We start from the raw sequence: 18918 nt of genomic DNA on the forward strand, positions 1-18918 counted from the left end.
AATTAGTGTAAACTCGTTTATGCCCACTCATGGCCAGTACGACCACAAACTCTGCCGTCTCGCCTACATGATGTGCGTCCACTCCCACAATTTTCCCCCTTACTCTGGCTAGGCCTCCATTACGTCCAAATATTTTGTTCGGATTATTTGCCATCAAGGATAATTTAGCATATGTGATAAAAGTAACTACGATTTGACACTACAGAGGTAGAGCAACATGAAAAACAAAAGATCATGCTTCTAATCTTCAGACTTCTGTAGTTAAAAAAAATGGCGATAACCTTACAACATTTTTCAGACTCCCGTCCTAATTGAAAATGATTGATGCATTAAGGAACACGTGCAACGCATGTCTCAATTAACATACACTATATCAAATATTTGTAATTTTAAAGAAAACTATCTATGCTATTCTCAAAAATAATTAAATGAAAATGAAATCTACGTGACGATTAAGGATTATTGAGGCGATAAGTACATCCTTTTACAAAATATTTTTTGGGATGACAACTTAATTGTTTGAAGTGTATTGTTACCATTTACACAAAAATGAAGAGATGGTTTGAACAGTGGGCAAAAAGGGATCTTCAGACATCAAACAAGGTTTCTAAATCGACCAAAACAAAAATTCACAGACTAAGATAACATCATCCATTAGCTGTCAAAAACATCTCATCACTTCTCCTTTTTCCCCGCGGGGACAACCTTCTTCATCCGGGCTCCCAGCTGGTGCTGGTTCATCAACTCGACACGGAACTTCTTGCCGCCGTGAGTGATGGGCATCTAATCGCCCTGGCCCCTGGATGGCTGTAGCAAGCTCCTCTGTTAGAATTGAATCACCAGGCTTGGAGCAAGAGAGGTGTAAACACGGAGAAAAACAATACAAAGCTCACTAATAATAGGTTGATGGTATTTCTTATACAAAAACTGAAACTAATGACTGCTAGAATTCCACCATTCTACCGATGTTACAAGCACCTGAAGACATTATTATTCCAAATAACACCACCGTAACTGAAGCAACGAACAAACTAAACTCTAGAATATCAAAGGACAATCAGATTAATCCTTCTCTGAAGCTCGCATGATAGAAATGCCAACTTCTAACCTAGTTCAAAGATACTGTATATAATAGATTGGCATCGTTATGTCTAATATGAAATAAATTATGCAACAAATAGAATCCAATAAATCCAGTAAATCGAATTTTCATGCTTCTATGTATATTAGTTTTTTAGATTTAAGAGGAGAAATATTTCATGAACATTTAAAGTCATCATGCTTTGAATTAGACGACACAAGCATTAGAACTGCATTTGCTCGATCCTTGAGAGAGACCTTTCTACTCCCAAGAAAAGAAAAAGAGAAGAAAAGTGTAATCTGGATGTGGCATCAATAGCATAGCTAGAAAGTATATATAGATGCAGTTGTTCGAGACTGACTAACCATTTTGCATTGAAGTTTGCAAATAAATCATTTTCATATTTGAACAAGGGGACTTGTAAACCTCAGGAACAGACGTTTCTTTAAGATTTAACAATTAGCAGCAGAAACTCTGCATGAAAGAAACAATTCTGATGCACTGAGATAAACAACTCCAATGTACTTGTTGATATGAAGGTGATCGAGTAGATAGACTGACACAGACAACAGTAAGCATACCTCTTGTCAATCTGCACTTCAGAGCCTAGTTACTTTTTGAGCCAATATATGCATCAACTCAGGATCCTCCGCTGTATAAACCTGGTATCACGAAGAAAGGCAACAATAAGTATACCTCTTCTCAATCTGCACTTCGGAGCCTAGATTTTGTATCAATCTCAATATGAAAACTGAAGCAATATACATTGGCATACCAGGAAGAAAGGCAACAATACCCAGCAACAAATAGGCCATACACCTGAGAGCTGTCAGCATCCATGTGACCTTGAAACTGCATAAGGAAATATCATAGCAAAAGTTTAATATTGTCTGATAGGACACAACAGCCATGTATCTTTCTAAGAAAGTTGACAATCAGCTTGTAAACAAAATACCTTGCTAGTTGCAAAACAACCTTCGGTATCATCTTTGTATCATTATGTAGCAAAGGTCCCTACTTTATATTAGCCTAACAAACCTGCCGAAGCTATCTGCACAACTCCACAAAAATCAGAAAAGAATTAAGAGAATTAGTATTAAAAGGAGATGAGCAGTATGCCTACAAGGATGAAATAATAGGATGGATTGACATGAACTACACACGCATTAGTACCTGCAGTTCAATATCCCAATGCCCTTAAGAATTTCTACTACTCCTGATCTGAAAGTGTTCAACTTAACCAAATAGATTGTTACTTATCTTTGGCTCTGAACAATACTGACTTATAAACAGTTATAAGCATCAAATTTCAAAGAATCACAGATCAACAAGTTGCTGGCTGATCTGTCATACATGTATTTATTTTTTCAATGGTATGCTTGCCCTTGGGACAAAGCTTTGAATTGGCTAGCATAAATATGTAATAGTCTATGTGAAGCAATAAACTGGGAATTAGAAGAAAAAAATCAACTGAAAATTATGTCTTATGATTTGATATAGCTTAAAAAGGATCCACTTTATGAGTTGAAACAAAGCACGTGAATGACATAGTCACAAAGATACGTCCGCCAACCTTCTTCCTCCCAGTAGACATGGAAATTAGTAGTCACCCATCTAGGATTAAGTAAATAAAAAGAAAGATGGAAAAGAGAGAGCACCTTTGATGAACATAGACAACCAAGCAGCTTCCCCTTGTTCTCGTCTTGGCCGGCACTACACCTCTTCCCGGTCGGTAACCTGGATGAGCGACAACCTGGCCGGCACTACGCCGAACGATACAGCTACCCGCAGCTCACGCTGCTCAGGCCAACCGCACATAGACCACGAACGCTGCACCACATCCTGGGCCGCTGTCCCAACATGTCGTCCAACAGTCCCGACTGGGGCGCATTGACGGAGCTGACAACCTTGCTGCTTCCGCACTTCAAGGTCCTCACCCAAGCCATGCCGACAAGCAGCCCTACCTCTTGGAGCTGTCGTCGCAGTACTGCCTGAGGCCGCAGCCTCGACACTTAATAGAAGATCCCGGAGCCGCAGCCCCGACATACACCACCCTTGAAAACGAAAGAGCCCCACACGACATCCAAAGGCTGGCCCTCCAAGGCAACGCCTCTGAAGATGGTTACGACGTAAACGCCGCCGCCACCCATTCCAGAAAACTGGAGTTTAGGTTCTCACCCGGAGAACCCAAGCACATGAAAGGATAGGAAGATGTCTACGACTATGCCTCTAAGAAGGTCATGGAGCTTTCGCCCGAGTCCCTGATCTCCTATCAGTGAGCTTGCTTGCAAATCTGGTCACGCAACGATACCCAGACCATCAGAGCCAAGCACATTGTGTAGGGCACCCCCCTGCCGTCAGCCGGCATAGCCCTCACGCGACGACCAGCTGTAGCAACTCATGCGACATAGAAACAACGCAGTTGCCAGGGTCAGATCTGAGTGCATCGCTCCAAATCCACCATCCTGAGCCGGTGCAGCAGCCCCTGCCATAGCAGCCATCAGCCCGAGGCCGCTGCCCCAGCATTCTCTGGCGCCGCAACCACCGGCTACCCCACTACAGATCCACGAAACCAGGAGAACAACGTCATCAATCTGCAGAGCAGCACAGTCACACCTCCCGCCGCGAAGAAACGCACAACGCCCATATGTCCCCCCTCGCGCATGCTAGGCGCCAGATCCACGCCCACCTCGCACCTCCGCCACGGACCAACGCACCCAGCCGGCCGGAGCACCTCTACGCCTTACTTCGCCAGCGCACATGCCAGATCGGCTCGCACCCTGGCCGAACCCGCGGCCACGCGCACCAGCGCGCCATGCCGCCGCCAGCTCGCCCTCACCAATAAATATAAATGAAAAGTGAAATTATGTAGTCTTAATTGCACAATCAAATCATCCTCAAGCAAATAAAGAGGTTAGTTGTTCATCTAAGGCTGCATACCTAGTAGTTCGAAATTGGAAGCACTTAGAAATAAGCATAACATATCAGAAACACAATTTTCTTTTCTATCAGCGATCTCCCCACATGAAAAGAAGATAGTATGCTCAAAAATCATTATTTGTCACAAAGGATGTATTTAACTAAAATGCATAAGACCAAACAATGCACAAAAATGGTAATAGTAGGCATAATTGTTATCCGAGTAGTGCTAACCAGAAACTACGTACGTCCATTGTGTCGATCATCCATACGTTCGGATAAAATATAATTTGGTCGAACCAAGAAATAAAATGAAAAACATTTTTTACTTATGCTAACAGACTACCTTGAGTTTCCATATTCCTGCAAACTCGTGAATAATGTTTCCTTTTCTCTTCTCTTTGTAAGAGTAATTCGCAAATTCCATCTGGTACTAATTAAAACATATAGAAATACCATGAGAATACTCGTACATGTCTAAAATACCAGTTGCAAACTGACCAAAGGCCTAGTAGCACAAGTATGTAAATTGGTATCAAGGAGAACTTATGCAGCAATTGGTGCAGACTAATCCTATATAATTAAAACAGTTAACTTCCCGTGTCCAGTACAGTCAATAAAGTATCACGTTCAAGACAAATCTGATATAGTGTGAATAAATCAATAAGTAAATCAATATGATGCATACTCTAAAAGGTCAGATCTTTGATGTCGTAGAAGTTACTAATCTTCTGCTCGTTTCAAAAATCCCTACAGAAAAAAAGGAATACATTTCAAGCTCCAGCATGAACCAGCAATTTATTATGTGAAATACGTTCTTATCGGCAATAGATATTTTCAGATCAAAGAATAGTATCCAATCTTATAAGTAACTCTATATTATGAAACTCCCACTCATAGGTGTTAATATGAGACCTTCATGAAATAGATCTAAACCGAGGGTAGTATTTCATATCAGTTATTTTACAATATGAACTTGATACTATTACTATCATCGACGGAAAAACTGACACAATTTATTTTTATAAAAAATAACTATAAGGAAGGCCATACATCAGTGCCAGCAAAAATATGATCATATACCCAGCACAAACTTATATGCCCAACAAAACCGCAACCCCAATCAAACAAAAGATCAGATGGGCTGATCCCTGAGATCGAGAAGATATCCTATTCTTCGCAGCTGCAATTGTTTGCCGTCCAAACTGGTGGGCCTAATTATAGGCATGTAAATAGTCCTAACATGTATTTTTCATAGCAGCATCAGGTATGACTGAACTTTCTTAAAAATAGCTCGCAGCATGCTAAGTTTACCAAACCAACATACAAATGAAATATTAGAAAAGTCTACAGGACAATTTTTACCTTGATGATTAGTGTGGGCTCTCATGGTTTTTGCTTTCTGGCGATGTAATCGGACATGGATATTCTTCACATCTGCAAGTGCCTTCGGCCGTGGGTGGAGCCTGACTGACCCTTGAGGAGCTTGTGGCGGGTCTTGCACTCCAGGCAGTTCCCTCATGGTGCTCGTACTTGTAGCATGTTTGGCAGACGGAGAAGGCCACACCCATTGCAGGTGAAGTGCTCGACATGAGCCCCACGTCGTCCCCGCAAATGAAATATTTGATTTACAGAAGGGGTTGAGTTCATACTGTTTTTTAAAGTTCAGTGCCCATCTCCATATTAAAGACAAAGAGGAATTATTTCAGTTTAAAGTAGAAAGGCAATAACTTCGGAATTGCCAACCTGCAAATATAAAAAACAAAGCAAAGCAAATATTCTTATGATTTGGAAAGCTGACATCCTATACAAGAAACAATATAAGTTCTAACAAATCGCTGGTTCGGTTCAAACATCAACACACATAGCAATGGCACTGATTCGCCATGAAACCGTGCTATTGAGTATTGAGAGATATAGCAGCAGATGCATTTAGATATATCTAGGCACAACCGCACAAGGATTCACAACAGTGATTATATGGGGAGTAAAAAAACATTTAGGCTACATCTGGAGCTATCTATGTATGTCCAAATTTTGATCTAGCGACAGTACGTTTAAATATACACATACACACATGTTACTACCAATAATTATGAATGGATTGTACCTTACAAATACACCATACTAAAACATTATATTCAAGCTATCAAGGTCTATATAGAGTTTCTTGAAAATAAAGGAACACGCAATTGAGTTCTCGACAACAACTTTCCCGAAAAGGAGATGCTCTAGAAAAGAAATGTTGATCCTAGCATTTGGCAATTTGTTTCAGACCAAGCTTCCTTTTCTGTGTGCCACCATGGTCGTAAATGTACAATCTCAGATAGTGGTGCTGACTGTACTACTGAGATAATCCTACTTGTTGCCCGGAGCTTGACACCATTCATCCTTCTATAGGCTAGTGTTACAGAAAAGGGTAAAGAGCTAACAAAGGGCATACTCATAGTGCAGTGTTCCTTTCCTACAACCCCTCGTTCCTAGTCAGTAAAAGGCTTACAACAATTTATCTTGGCTCCGCATTTACTTTAGCTTGTTTGTCGAGTTAAACAAGGATTGAGCTGCAGGTGGTTGTCACCTTCTTTGGCAGTTTTGTACAACTAAAGGCCTAAAGCTATCATGGCATAGTCAACAAATAAAACTTGCAAGTATTATGTACATTTAAGTAGCAGATGTTTCTCAACACAAAATGCAAGCAACTGTGCAAGTAGGGTCTAAATTCATGCAAGTAGTCAGAATATTTCCGACGCAAATTGTACAAGTAGCAGGAAGAAACAAATAAAATGTAAATAAAGAATAGTTACCTTCAGTAAATTGGTTTCTCCTAAGAAGGCAGGCAAGATGAACAGACTATGTAGCCGCAATAATGGGCCTGATGAATTAACAACTTAGCAACAATGGGCAATGTTGCGTGGACAGAGGAAGGGAACAATGAGTCGAGCAAATTGGTGAAACAATCACTGGTGCCCTGCTCCGCCAGTCTGTCGTGCATCCTCGGGACGGTGATCGGTGAGAGGTCGATGCAAGTGATGCCGCAGGTGACGCCCTCCTGCAGAAGCTCTATAAGAATCAGCAGAAAGAAATCGAGTTAACAGAGATACTTTTCTAAGGGCCTGAGAGGTTATATAATGAATAGAAGATTCATGGAAAGACGTCACGTACATGATACATGTAGCTAGAGAATCACAATGCCCTCAATTGAAGTTTTATGTTCTCCCCATTAGTGATCGCACTGAATCAAAAAGCAAAATGTCAGACAGACAGATTACCTGGAGTGAAGGCATCAGGTAAACAAATTATCTGAATCAAAAAGCTCACTAAAAACAGAATCAAAAAGCTAAATGCCAAACCGATTGAGTACTTTTCCTGGTACACATACTTGTCCCACCTTGCATCAACCCTGTGCATGGTGGTGGCATCAACAGCGTCATGAGCTCCTGCTGCCCTTGCGTCGATAGAAAGGTTGTCATCGTCGGCGCCGCGCACCTCCGAACCAAGGATCCGTTTGGCATGGAGGAGAGCGCGATCAGATTGATGCGTCCATCCCCAAACAACGAGCCAAGATAAAGAATATTATGACTGGGAGTTGTGTGTCCCCACTTTGCGTCTGCAACCACCTCCTTTCTACAGCTCCAAATCAGGGGAGCATCTCTTCGTTCCCAGCGAGACGGTCTGTGCAGGTGCCGCCGCCGGCAGCGACGCCCCACCACAAAAGATTGTCTTCGAGCCGCGAGTTGCCGCACCCAACCCCAAGGACCTGCAGTTGGTAGATATTTATTGGGGAAAACGACCAATAAAGCATGACTGAAGTTTAAACTTTGCATAACTAAAAAGTAATCTGTGGGCATTTTCCTTTTTCCCAAGTAACAACGTCAAACTTTTCAGGGGAAGGGTATATACAATATTTACTAAACTGAATGCTTTCCACGTGTTTTTAAATCAATGGATCCTTCATCTAGTCCTTTTGCTATCTCCTACAAATTCTTTAAAGAGTACTACTACACTGCAGCAAAATAATGCAATACCTAGAGTTAAATCTATCAATTTTGGCACATATGTACTTGCATGGTCTTCTCCTCCTCTGTTAGCATTTCTCAGTCCAATTCGTGTCTGCATGAACATGGTGGCGACAAGAACACCCAACCCCAAGGACCTGCAGCACAAGAACACACAACATACATGGTGGCGAGATGGCGTGCTTCAACTGCAGTGAGTCCCCGGCCGTGGCCGGGTGCCCCTTTGGTCGCGACGCAGCGCCGTCGGCGGTGGGCATCACGATGCCGTCATGGAGGCACAATCAGATCATCCTCTCGCGCAGCCGGCCGCCGCCCTCGTTGCCGCAGACGGAGGCTGCCTCCTCGCCGGATCGGGTCGGAGCGGCGTCCCAAGAGACAAGACGCACACGATGCCCGCCGCCTCGATCTACCTCTCCCGGCGCGGCCCATCTGGACGAGATGTTGCCGTGGTGGATCTGGCCACCGCCCCGCTGACTTGCTCGAGACGATCTGGGGCCTCCCCGCTCGTGGTGGGCAGCGCCGGCGGGGAAGAGAGCGGCGCGGGCGGAGGGAGAAGCAGTGGGTGGAGCGGCATGAGGTAGGGCTGGTCGAGGAGCTCCGGTGCGGCGGCGGCTCAAGGAACCCTAGAGTTGTTTGCGCGATGGGAGAGACGGGAGCGGCTCGGGGGGGTTTCGGGAGGGAGAGCAGAAAACCGGTGGGAAATAAACCAGGGGGAGCGGGGTGCAAGGTGGGATGAAATAAAACCAGCGAAAAAAACCGTGACGAAAAAAAACCATGATAGGTGGGACGAAAATAAACCCGGAACGCAGACTACCAACTGAGACATTAGGAGTAGAGATGAAGGTATCGTCTTGGGGCATAAAATTTCTGAAAGAGGTATTGAAGTTGGTAAAGCTAAAGTTGATGCTATTGAAAAGATGTTGTGTCCTAAGGACATTAAAGGTATAAGAAGTTTCCTTGGTCATGCTGGTTTTTATAGGAGGTTCATTAAGGACTTCTCTAAAATTTCTAGGCCTCTGACTAATCTCTTACAAAAAGATGTTCCTTTTGTCTTTGATGATGATTGTGTAGAAGCATTTGAAATACTTAAGAAAGCCTTGATTTCTGCACCTATTGTTCAGCCACCTGATTGGCCTTTACCCTTTGAAATTATGTGTGATGCTAGTGATTATGTTGTAGGTGATGTTGTAGGACAAAGAGTCGATAAGAAATTAAATGTTATCCAATATGCTAGTAAAACTCTAGACAATGCCTAGAGAAATTATGCTACTACTGAAAAATAATTTTTAGCAGTTGTATTTGCTTGTGATAAGTTCAAACCTTATATTGTTGATTCTAAAGTAATAGTTCACACTGATCATGCTGCTATTAAATATCTTATGGAAAAGAAAGATGCTAACCTAGACTTATTAGATGGGTTCTCTTGCTACAAGAATTTGATTTGCATATTATTGATAGAAAGGGAGCTGAGAACCCCGTTGCAGACAACTTGTCTAGGTTAGAGAATGTTCTTGATGACTCACTACCTATTGATGATAGCTTTCCTGATGAACAATTAGCTGTCATAAATGCTTCTCATACTGCTCCATGGTATGCTGATTATGCTAATTACATTGTTGCTAAATTTATACCACCTAGTTTCACATACCAGCAAAAGAAAACGTTTTTATATTATTTAAGACATTACTTCTGGGATAACCCACACCTTTATAAATAAGGAGTAGATGGTGTTATTAGATGTTGTGTACCTGAGCATGAACAGGAACAGATCCTATGCAAGTGTCACTCCGAGGCTTATGGAGGACACCACGCTGGAGATAGAACTGCACATAAGGTATTGCAATCCGGTTTTTATTGGCCTACTCTCTTCAAAGATGCCCGTAAGTTTGTCTTGTCTTGTGATGAATGTCAAAGAGTTGGTAATATTAGTAGACGTCAATAAATGCCTATGAACTATTCACTTGTTATTGAACCATTTGATGTTTGGGGCTTTGATTATATGGGACCGTTTCCTTCCTCTAATGGGCATACAGATATTTTAGTTGCTGTTGATTATGTTACTAAGTGGGTAGAAGCTATTCCAACTAGTAGTGCTGATCATAACACCTCTATTAAGATGCTTAAAGAAGTTATTTTTCCGAGGTTTGGAGTCCCTAGATACTTAATGATTGATGGCGGTTCACATTTTATTCATGGTGCTTTTTGTAAAATGCTTGCTAAGTATGATGTTAATCATAGGATTGCATCTCCTTATCACCCGTAGTCTAGTGGTCAAGTAGAACTTAGTAATAGAGAGCTCAAATTAATTTTGCAAAAGACTGTTATCTAGAAAGAATTGGTCCAAGAAACTTGATGATGCATTATGGGCCTATAGAACTGCATATAAAAATCCTATGGGTATGTCTCCGTATAAAATGGTTTATGGAAAAGCATGTCACTTACCTCTCGAACTAGAACATAAGGCATATTGGGCCATTAAAGAGCTCAATTATGATTTCAAACTTGCCGGTGAGAAGAGACAATTTGACATTATCTCACTTGATGAATGGAGAACCCAAGCCTATGAGAATGCCAAACTGGTTAAAGAAAAAGTTAAAAGATGGCATGACAAAAGGATACAAAAGCGTGAGTTTAATGTAGGTGATTATGTTTTGCTATACAACTCTCGTTTAAGATTTTTTGCAGGAAAACTCCTATCTAAATGGGAAGGTCCTTACGTTATCGAGGAGGTCTATCGTTCCGGTGCCATAAAAATCAACAACTTCGAAGGCACAAATCCGAAGGTGGTGAACGGTCAAAGAATCAAACATTATATCTCAGGTAACCCAATAAATGTTGAAACTAATGTTATTGAAACCGTAACCCCGGAGGAATACATAAGGGACACTTTCCACAACATTTCAGACTCCGAAAAGGAATAGGTATGTGGTATGGTAAGTAAACAGACTCTAGAACAGTTCTAATGGCAATTTTTCTCCGTTTTGGAATATTTAAGAAAATAGGAAAATAAGAAGTAGTCCGAAAGGGACACGAGGCATCCACGAGGGTGGAGGGACCGCCCTACCCCCTGGGTGCGCCCCCTGCCTCGTGGGCACCTCGCGTGCCCTCCGGACTCCGTTTTCTTGCACGATACTTCTTTTGGTCGGTAAAAATTCATTATATAATCTCCCGAAGGTTTTGACCACCGTACCACGCAAATATCCTCTGTTTTTGTTTCGAGCTATTTTTCTGACAGATCTAGATCATCATGACGTCTTCAAGCGCTCCCAAGGACAAGTTCTTCGATAAGGTTATCAATCCCTACCTCGCAGAGGTGCTGCAACACCCTCAAACAATTGAGATGCGTGATGGGTTGCTGCACATCCGCGATGTCGAGGGACCAAGGAGGACCGGAAGCGTGGAGACAAGCCTCGAAGCAATGGAGCAAGAAGTTTTCAAGTGCCAGGGGATGGTGGAATGCAGACTCAACGCCAACCACATAATGATCGCGGAGTTCACCAACAACCACAAGCTGGATGCCAAGAACATTGGGGAGACCGTCTTTAAGCTTCACGAGAAAATCGAGCATCTCCAAGCCCGGATCTATGACCTGTAGAACCAAAACTGTGAGTATGAATATAGATTCAAGAGGATGAGTTTTGCTGCAGTTGCGAGGATCCTGGAGACTCGATCATCCTTATATGATGGTGAGCCTATGCCTTGGAAGATGGACGACAAGCCTACATCATCAACAACTCCATCACCACCCCCGAGGAAAGAGATATAACACATGGGTATGGGCATTCCCCTTGGCAACTGCCAAGCTTGGGGGAGGTGCCCCGGTATCGTATCACCATCACACTCCTATCTTTACCGTTTTTCTTAGTTTGATACTTTTGGTAATATCTTGATCTAGTAGAATAAAGTTTTAGTATGATCTAGTCTTGAGTTTTGCTTTATGATCCTTCTATGTAATCGAGTCCGTGAGCTATATATAATAAAGATTAGTTTTGAGTCAAGGGCTTGGTTATCTTGTGATGATCTTAAGGTAATAAAAATAAAATAGAAGAGAAAGAATAAAAAAGAAATAAAAAGAGATCATATTGATCTTATGGAGAGTAATGACTTCACATATAAAGAGTATGATGAATAAAAGTTGTTGAGAGTTGACAAACATAGTTTTGGTCATTGCTGCAATTAATAGGAAGTAATAAAGAAAGAGAGGTTCTCACATATAAATATACTATCTTGGACATCTTTTATGATTGTGAGCACTCATTAAAATATGACATGCTAAAAAGTTGATGTTGGACAAGGAAGACAACGTAATGGGTTATGTTTTCTTATATCCAAAATAAAGTATATTGTCATGGATCGTCCAACATGTTGGGCTTGCCTTTCCCCCTCATGCTAGCCAAATCCTTTGCACCAAGTAGACATACTACTTGTGCTTCCAAATATCCTTAAACCCGGTTTTGCCATGAGAGTCCACCATATCTACCTATGGATTGAGTAAGATCCTTCAAGTAAGTTGTCATTGTTGCATGCAATAAAAATTGCTCTCTAAATATGTATGATTTATTAGTGTGGAGAAAATAAGCTTTATACGATCTTGTGATGTGGAAGCAATAAAAGCAACGGACTGCATAATAAAGGTCCATATCACAAGTGGCAATATAAAGTGACGTTCTTTTGCATTAAGATTTCGTGCATCCAACCATAAAAGCACATGACAAACTCTGCTTCCCTCTGCGAAGGGCCTATCTTTTACTTTTGTCTTATACCTTATGCAAGAGTCATGGTGATCTTCACCTTCCTTCTTATATTTTATCCTTTGGCAAGCACATTGTGTTGGAAAGATCCTGATATATATATATCCAATTGGATGTAAGTTAGCATGAACTATTATTGTTGACATTACCCTTGAGGTAAAAGGTTGGGAGGCAACACTATAAGCCCCTATCTTTCTCTGTGTCCGATTAAAACTCCATAACCGTATTGCGTGAGTGTTAGCAATTGTGAAAGACTAAATGATAGTTGAGTATGTGGACTTGCTGAAAAGCTCATATATTGACTCTTTCCTATGTTATGATAAATTGCAATTGCCTCAATGACTGAGATCATAGTTTGTTAATTTTCAATGAAGTTTCTGATCATACTTTACCTTGTGAATATATATATATATATATATATATATATATATATATATATATATATATATATATATGTTGCTGTTATAAGAATGATCATGATGCCCTCATGTCCGTATTTTATTCTACCGACACCTCTATCTCCAAACATGTGGACATATTTTTCGTTATCGGCTTCCGCTTGAGGACAAGCGAGGTCTAAGATTGGGGAAGTTGATACGTCCATTTTGCATCATGCTTTTATATAGATATTTATTGCATTATGGGTTGTTATTACACATTATGTCACAATACTTATGCCTATTCTCTCTTATTTTACAAGGTTTACATGAAGAGGGAGAATGCCGACAGCTGGGATTCTAGGCTGGAAAAGGAGCAAATATTAGAGACCTATTCTGCACAACTCCAAAAGTCCTGAAACTTCACGGAGGCATGTTTTGGAATATATAAAAAATACTACAGAAAGAATCAACCAGAGGGGGCCCACACCCTGGCCACGAGGGTGGGGGGCGCGCCCTACCCCCCTAGGCGCGCCCCTGTCTCGTGGGCCCCCTGGCAGGCCTCCAGTGCCCATCTTCTGCTATATGAAGTCTTTCGTCCCAGAAAAAATAAGGAGAAAGCTTTCGGGATGAAACACCGCGGCCACGAGGCGGAACTTGGCGAAACCAATCTAGGGCTCCGGCGGAGCTGTTCTGCCGGGGAAACATCCCTCCGGGAGGGGGAAATCATCACCATCGATCCTCTCATCGGAAGGGGGTCAATCTCCATCAACATCTTCACCAGCACCATCTCATCTCAAACCCTAGTTCATCTCTTGTATCCAATCTTTGTCTCAAAACCTCAGATTGGTACCTGTGGGTTGTTAGTAGTGTTGATTACTCCTTGTAGTTGATGCTAGTTGGTTTATTTGGTGGAAGATCATATGTTGAGATCCTTTATGCATATTAATACCCCTCTGATTATGAACATGAATATGATTTGTGAGTAGTTACGTTTGTTCCTGAGGACATGGGAGAAGTCTTGCTATAAGTAGTCATGTGAATTTGGTATTCGTTCGATATTTTGATGAGATGTATGTTGTCTCTCCTCTGGTGGTGTTATGTGAACATCGACTACATGACACTTCACCATTATTTGGGCCTAGAGGAAGGCATTGGGAAGTAATAAGTAGATGATGGGTCGCTAGAGTGACAGAAGCTTAAACCCTAGTTTATGCGTTGCTTCGTAAGGGGCTGATTTGGATCCATATGTTTCATGCTATGGTTAGGTTTACCTTAATACTTCTTCTGTAGTTGCGGATGCTTGCAATAGGGGTTAATCATAAGTGGGATGCTTGTCCAAGGAAGGGCAGCACCCAAGCACCGGTCCACCCACATATCAAATTATCAAAGTAACGAACGCGAATCATATGAGCGTGATGAAAACTAGCTTGATGATAATTCCCATGTGTCCTCGGGAGCTCTTTCCTTCATATAAGAGTTTGTCCAGGCTTGTCCTTTGCTACAAAAAGGATTGGGCCACCTTGCTGCCCTTTATTTACTTTTGTTATTTGTTACCCGTTACAAATTACCTTATCACAAAACTATCTGTTACCGGAATTTCAGTGCTTGCAGAGAATACCTTACTGAAAACCGCTTGTCATTTCCTTCTGCTCCTTGTTGGGTTCGACACTCTTACTTATCCAAAGGACTAGATAGATCCCCTATACTTGTGGGTCATCAAGCCCAGATTCCGCAAAATGGCTTGAGGCCATGAAATCTGAGATGAGATCCATGTATGAGAACAAAGTGTGGACTTTGGTTGACGTGCCCGATGATCGGCAAGCCATAGAGAATAAATGGATCTTCAAGAAGAAGACTGACGCTGATGGTAATGTTACTGTCTACAAAGCTCGACTTGTTGCAAAAGGTTTTCGACAAGTTCAAAGAGTTGACTACGATGAGACCTTCTCACCCGTAGCGATGCTTAAGTCTGTCCGAATCATGTTAGCAATTGCCGCATTTTATGATTATGAAATTTGGCAAATGGATGTAAAAACTGCATTCCTTAATGGATATCTTAAAGAAGAGTTGTATATGATGCAACTAGAAGGTTTTTTCGATCCTAAAGGTGATAACAAAGTGTGCAAGCTCCAGCGATCCATTTATGGACTGGTGCATGCCTCTCGGAGTTGGAATATACGCTTTGATAGTGTGATCAAAGCATATGGTTTTATAAAGACTTTTGGAGAAGCCTGTATTTACAAGAAATTGAGTGGGAGCTCTATAGCATTTGTAATATTATATGGGGATGACATATTACTGATTGGAAATGATATAGAATTTCTGGATAGCATAAGAGGATACTTGAATAAGAATTTTTCAATGAAAGACCTCAGTGAAGCTGCTTATATATTGGGCATCAAGATCTATAGAGATAGATCAAGACGCTTAATTGGACTTTCACAAAGCACATACCTTGATAAAGTTTTGAAGAAGTTCAAAATGGATCAGTCAAAGAAAGGGTTCTTGCATGTGTTACAAGGTGTGAAGTTGAGTCAGACTCAATGCCCGACCACTGTAGAAGATAGAGAGAAAATGAAAGTCCTTCCATATGCCTTAGCCATAGGTTCTATCATGTATGCAATGTTGTGTACCAGACCTGATGTGTACCTTGCTATAAGTTTAGTAGGGTGGTACCAAAGTAATCCAGGAGTGGATCACTTGACAGTGGTCAAGAACATCCTAAAATACCTGAAAAGGACTAAGGATATGTTTCTCGTTTATGGAGGTGACAAAGAGCTTGTCATAAATGGTTACGTCGACACAAGCTTTGACACTGATCCGGATGACTCTAAGTCACAAACCGGATACATATTTATATTGAATGGTGGAGCTGTAAGTTGGTGTAGTTCCAAGCAGAGCGTCGTGGTGGGATCTACGTGTGAAGAGGAGTACATAGCTGCTTCGGAAGCAGCAAATGAAGGAGTCTGGATGAAGGAGTTCATATTCGATCTAGGTGTAATACCTAGTGCATCGGGTCCAATGAAAATCTTTTGTGACAATACTGGAGCAATAGCCTTAGCGAAGGAGCACAAGAGAACCAAACACATCAAGAGACGCTTCAATTCCATTCGCGATCAAGTCAAGGAGGGAGACATAGAGATTTTCAAAATACATATGGATTTGAATATTGTAGACCCGTTGACTAAGCGTCTTCCACGAGCAAAACATGATCAGCACCAAGACTTCATGGGTGTTAGAATCATTACTATGTAATCTAGATTATTGACTCTAGTGCAAGTGGGAGACTGAAGGAAATATGCCCTAGAGGCAATAATAAAGTTGTTATTTCTATTTCCTTATATCACGATAAATGTTTATTATTCATGCTAGAATTGTATTAACCGGAAACTTAGTACATGTGTGAATACATAGACAAACAGAGTGTCCCTAGTATGCCTCTACTTGACTAGCTCGTTAATCAAAGATGGTTAAGTTTCCTGACCAAATAGATGTGTTGTCATTTGATCAACGGGATCACATCATTAGAGAATGATGTGATGGACAAGACCCATCCGTTAGCTTAGCATAATGATCGTTTAGTTTTATTGCTATTGCTTTCTTCATGACTTATACATGTTCCTCTGACTATGAGATTATGCAACTCCCGAATACCGGAGGAACACCTTGTGTGCTATCAAACGTCACAACGTAACTGGGTGATTATAAAGATGCTCTACAGGTGTCACTCCGTGTATCGGAGAGGTATCTCTAGGCCATCTCGGTAATGCACATCACTATAAGCCTTAAAAGCAAGTTGACTAATGAGTTAGTTGTAGGATGATGCATTATAGAACGAGTAAAGAGAGTTGTTGGTAACGAGATTGAACTAGGTATGATGATACCGTCGATCGAATCTCAGGCAAGTAACATACCGATGACAAAGGGAATGACGTATGTTATTATGTGGTTTGACCGATAAAGATCTTCGTAGAATACGTAGGAGCCAATATGAGCATCCAGGTTAAGCTATTGGTTATTAACCGGAGATGTGTCTCGGTCATGTCTACATAGTTCTCGAACCCATAGGTTCCGCACACTTAACGTTCGATGACGGTTTGTATTATGAGTTATGTGTTTTGGTGACCGAAGTTTGTTCGAGTCCCGGATGAGATCACAGACATGACGAGGAGTCCCAAAATGGTCGAGAGGTAAAGATTGATATATTGGAAGGTTATATACGGACACCGGAATGGTTTCGATAAGGTTCGGGGATTTTTGGAGTACCGGGAGGCTACCGGAACCCCCCGGGAAAGTTAATGGGCCTATTGGGCCATAGTGGAGGAGAGGAAGCAGGCCTCGGGAGGTGGCGCGCGCCCCTCTTGCCCAATCCGAATTGGACAAGGGGAGGGGCGCGACCCCCCTCTTTCCTTCTCCTTCTCCCTCCTTTCCCCTTTCCCCCCTCTGTTGGAAGGAAGGGGGGCCGAATCCTACTAGGAACGGAGTCCTAGTAGGACCCCCTCTTGGCGCGCCCCCCTTGGGCCGGCCTCCTCCTCCCCCCCTCCTTTATATACGTGGGCAGGTGGCACCCCAAAGGCACAACAGTTGTTTCTTAGCCGTGTGCGGAGCCCCCCTCCACTGTTTACTCCTCCGGTCATAGCATCATAGTTCTTAGGCGAAGCCCTGCGCGGATCAAATCACCAACACCGTCACCATGCCGTCGTGCTGACGGAACTCTCCCCCGACCCTCTACTGGATCAAGAGCTCGAGGGACGTCATCGAGCTAAATGTGTGCTGAACACAAAGGTGCCGTACGTTCGGTACTTGGATCGGTTGGATCGTGAAGACATTCGACTACATCAACCGCGTTAACTAAACGCTTCCGCTTTCGGTCTACGAGGGTATGTGGACACACTCTCTCCTCTCGTTGCTATGCTTCTCCAAGATAGATCTTGCGTGATCGTAGGATTTTTTAGAATTACTATGTTCCCTAACAACAACGTCCTCTGATTAAACACAATTTGCCTATTGAAACTCTAGGAGGTCCTCCTCCACCGAAAGGTGATCCCGTGGTTGAATTACAAAAATTTCCACACACTTTGAAATATGCTTGTCTTGATGAAAATAAGATATATCATGTTATTATGATAACCTTTCAGAACATGAAGAAGAAATTATTGAAAGTTCTAAGGAAGCACCGAGCTGCGATTGGGTATACTCTTGATGATTTAGAGGGCATTAGTCCCACTCTATGTCAGCACAAGATTAATATGGAGCCTGATGCTAAACCCGTTCTTGATCACCAACATCAGTTAAATCCAAAAATGAAGGAAGTGGTAAGAACGGAAATCTTAAAACTTCTGAAAGAAGGTATAATCTATCTTATAGCTGATAGTAGATGGGTAAGTCATGTTGATTGTGTTCCTAAGAAAGGAGGTATAACTATTGTTCCTAATGATAAGAATGAACTTATTCCACAAATAATTGTTACGGGCTATAGAAATGGTAATTGATTTCAGAAAATTAAATAAAGCAACTAGAAAAGATCATTACCCTCTGCCTTTTATTGATAAAATGTTAGAAAGATTATCTAAGCACACACACTTTTGCTTCCTTGATGGATATTCTGGTTTTTCGCAAATGCCGGTTTCTCAACCTGATCAAGTACCACTTTACTTGTCCCTTTGGAACTTATGCTTATAGACATATGCCTTTCGGTTTATGCAATGCACCTGCTACCTTTCAAATATGTATGACTACTATATTCTCTGACTTCTGTGAGAAGATTGTAG

At 41.8% G+C, this 18918-nt stretch overlaps 2 long non-coding RNA genes across 12 annotated transcripts; both read right to left on the reverse strand.

The window, feature by feature from the left end:
• Positions 1 to 429: 429 nt before the first annotated feature.
• LOC123074393 (uncharacterized) lies at positions 430 to 2769 on the reverse strand. 10 transcript variants are annotated; one of them, XR_006435949.1, is made up of 5 exons: positions 2255 to 2769; positions 2037 to 2132; positions 1857 to 1933; positions 1663 to 1733; positions 430 to 807 (listed from the first exon to the last, which is right to left on the reverse strand). It is a non-coding gene; the product is annotated as an uncharacterized lncRNA (long non-coding RNA). The 10 variants fall into 10 exon arrangements; XR_006435950.1 differs by having other exon boundaries at positions 1663 to 1743; positions 2255 to 2768; XR_006435953.1 differs by having other exon boundaries at positions 799 to 822; positions 1663 to 1743; positions 2255 to 2768.
• Positions 2770 to 4464: 1695 nt separating this feature from the next.
• LOC123077976 (uncharacterized) lies at positions 4465 to 8321 on the reverse strand. 2 transcript variants are annotated; one of them, XR_006436968.1, is made up of 6 exons: positions 8062 to 8321; positions 7380 to 7757; positions 7163 to 7232; positions 6805 to 7060; positions 5366 to 5746; positions 4465 to 4750 (listed from the first exon to the last, which is right to left on the reverse strand). It is a non-coding gene; the product is annotated as an uncharacterized lncRNA (long non-coding RNA). The 2 variants fall into 2 exon arrangements; XR_006436967.1 differs by lacking the exon at positions 8062 to 8321 and having other exon boundaries at positions 7389 to 7622.
• Positions 8322 to 18918: the final 10597 nt, after the last annotated feature.

This window comes from Triticum aestivum, chromosome 3D, assembly GCF_018294505.1.
Source record: "Triticum aestivum cultivar Chinese Spring chromosome 3D, IWGSC CS RefSeq v2.1, whole genome shotgun sequence".
NCBI lineage: Eukaryota > Viridiplantae > Streptophyta > Magnoliopsida > Poales > Poaceae > Triticum > Triticum aestivum.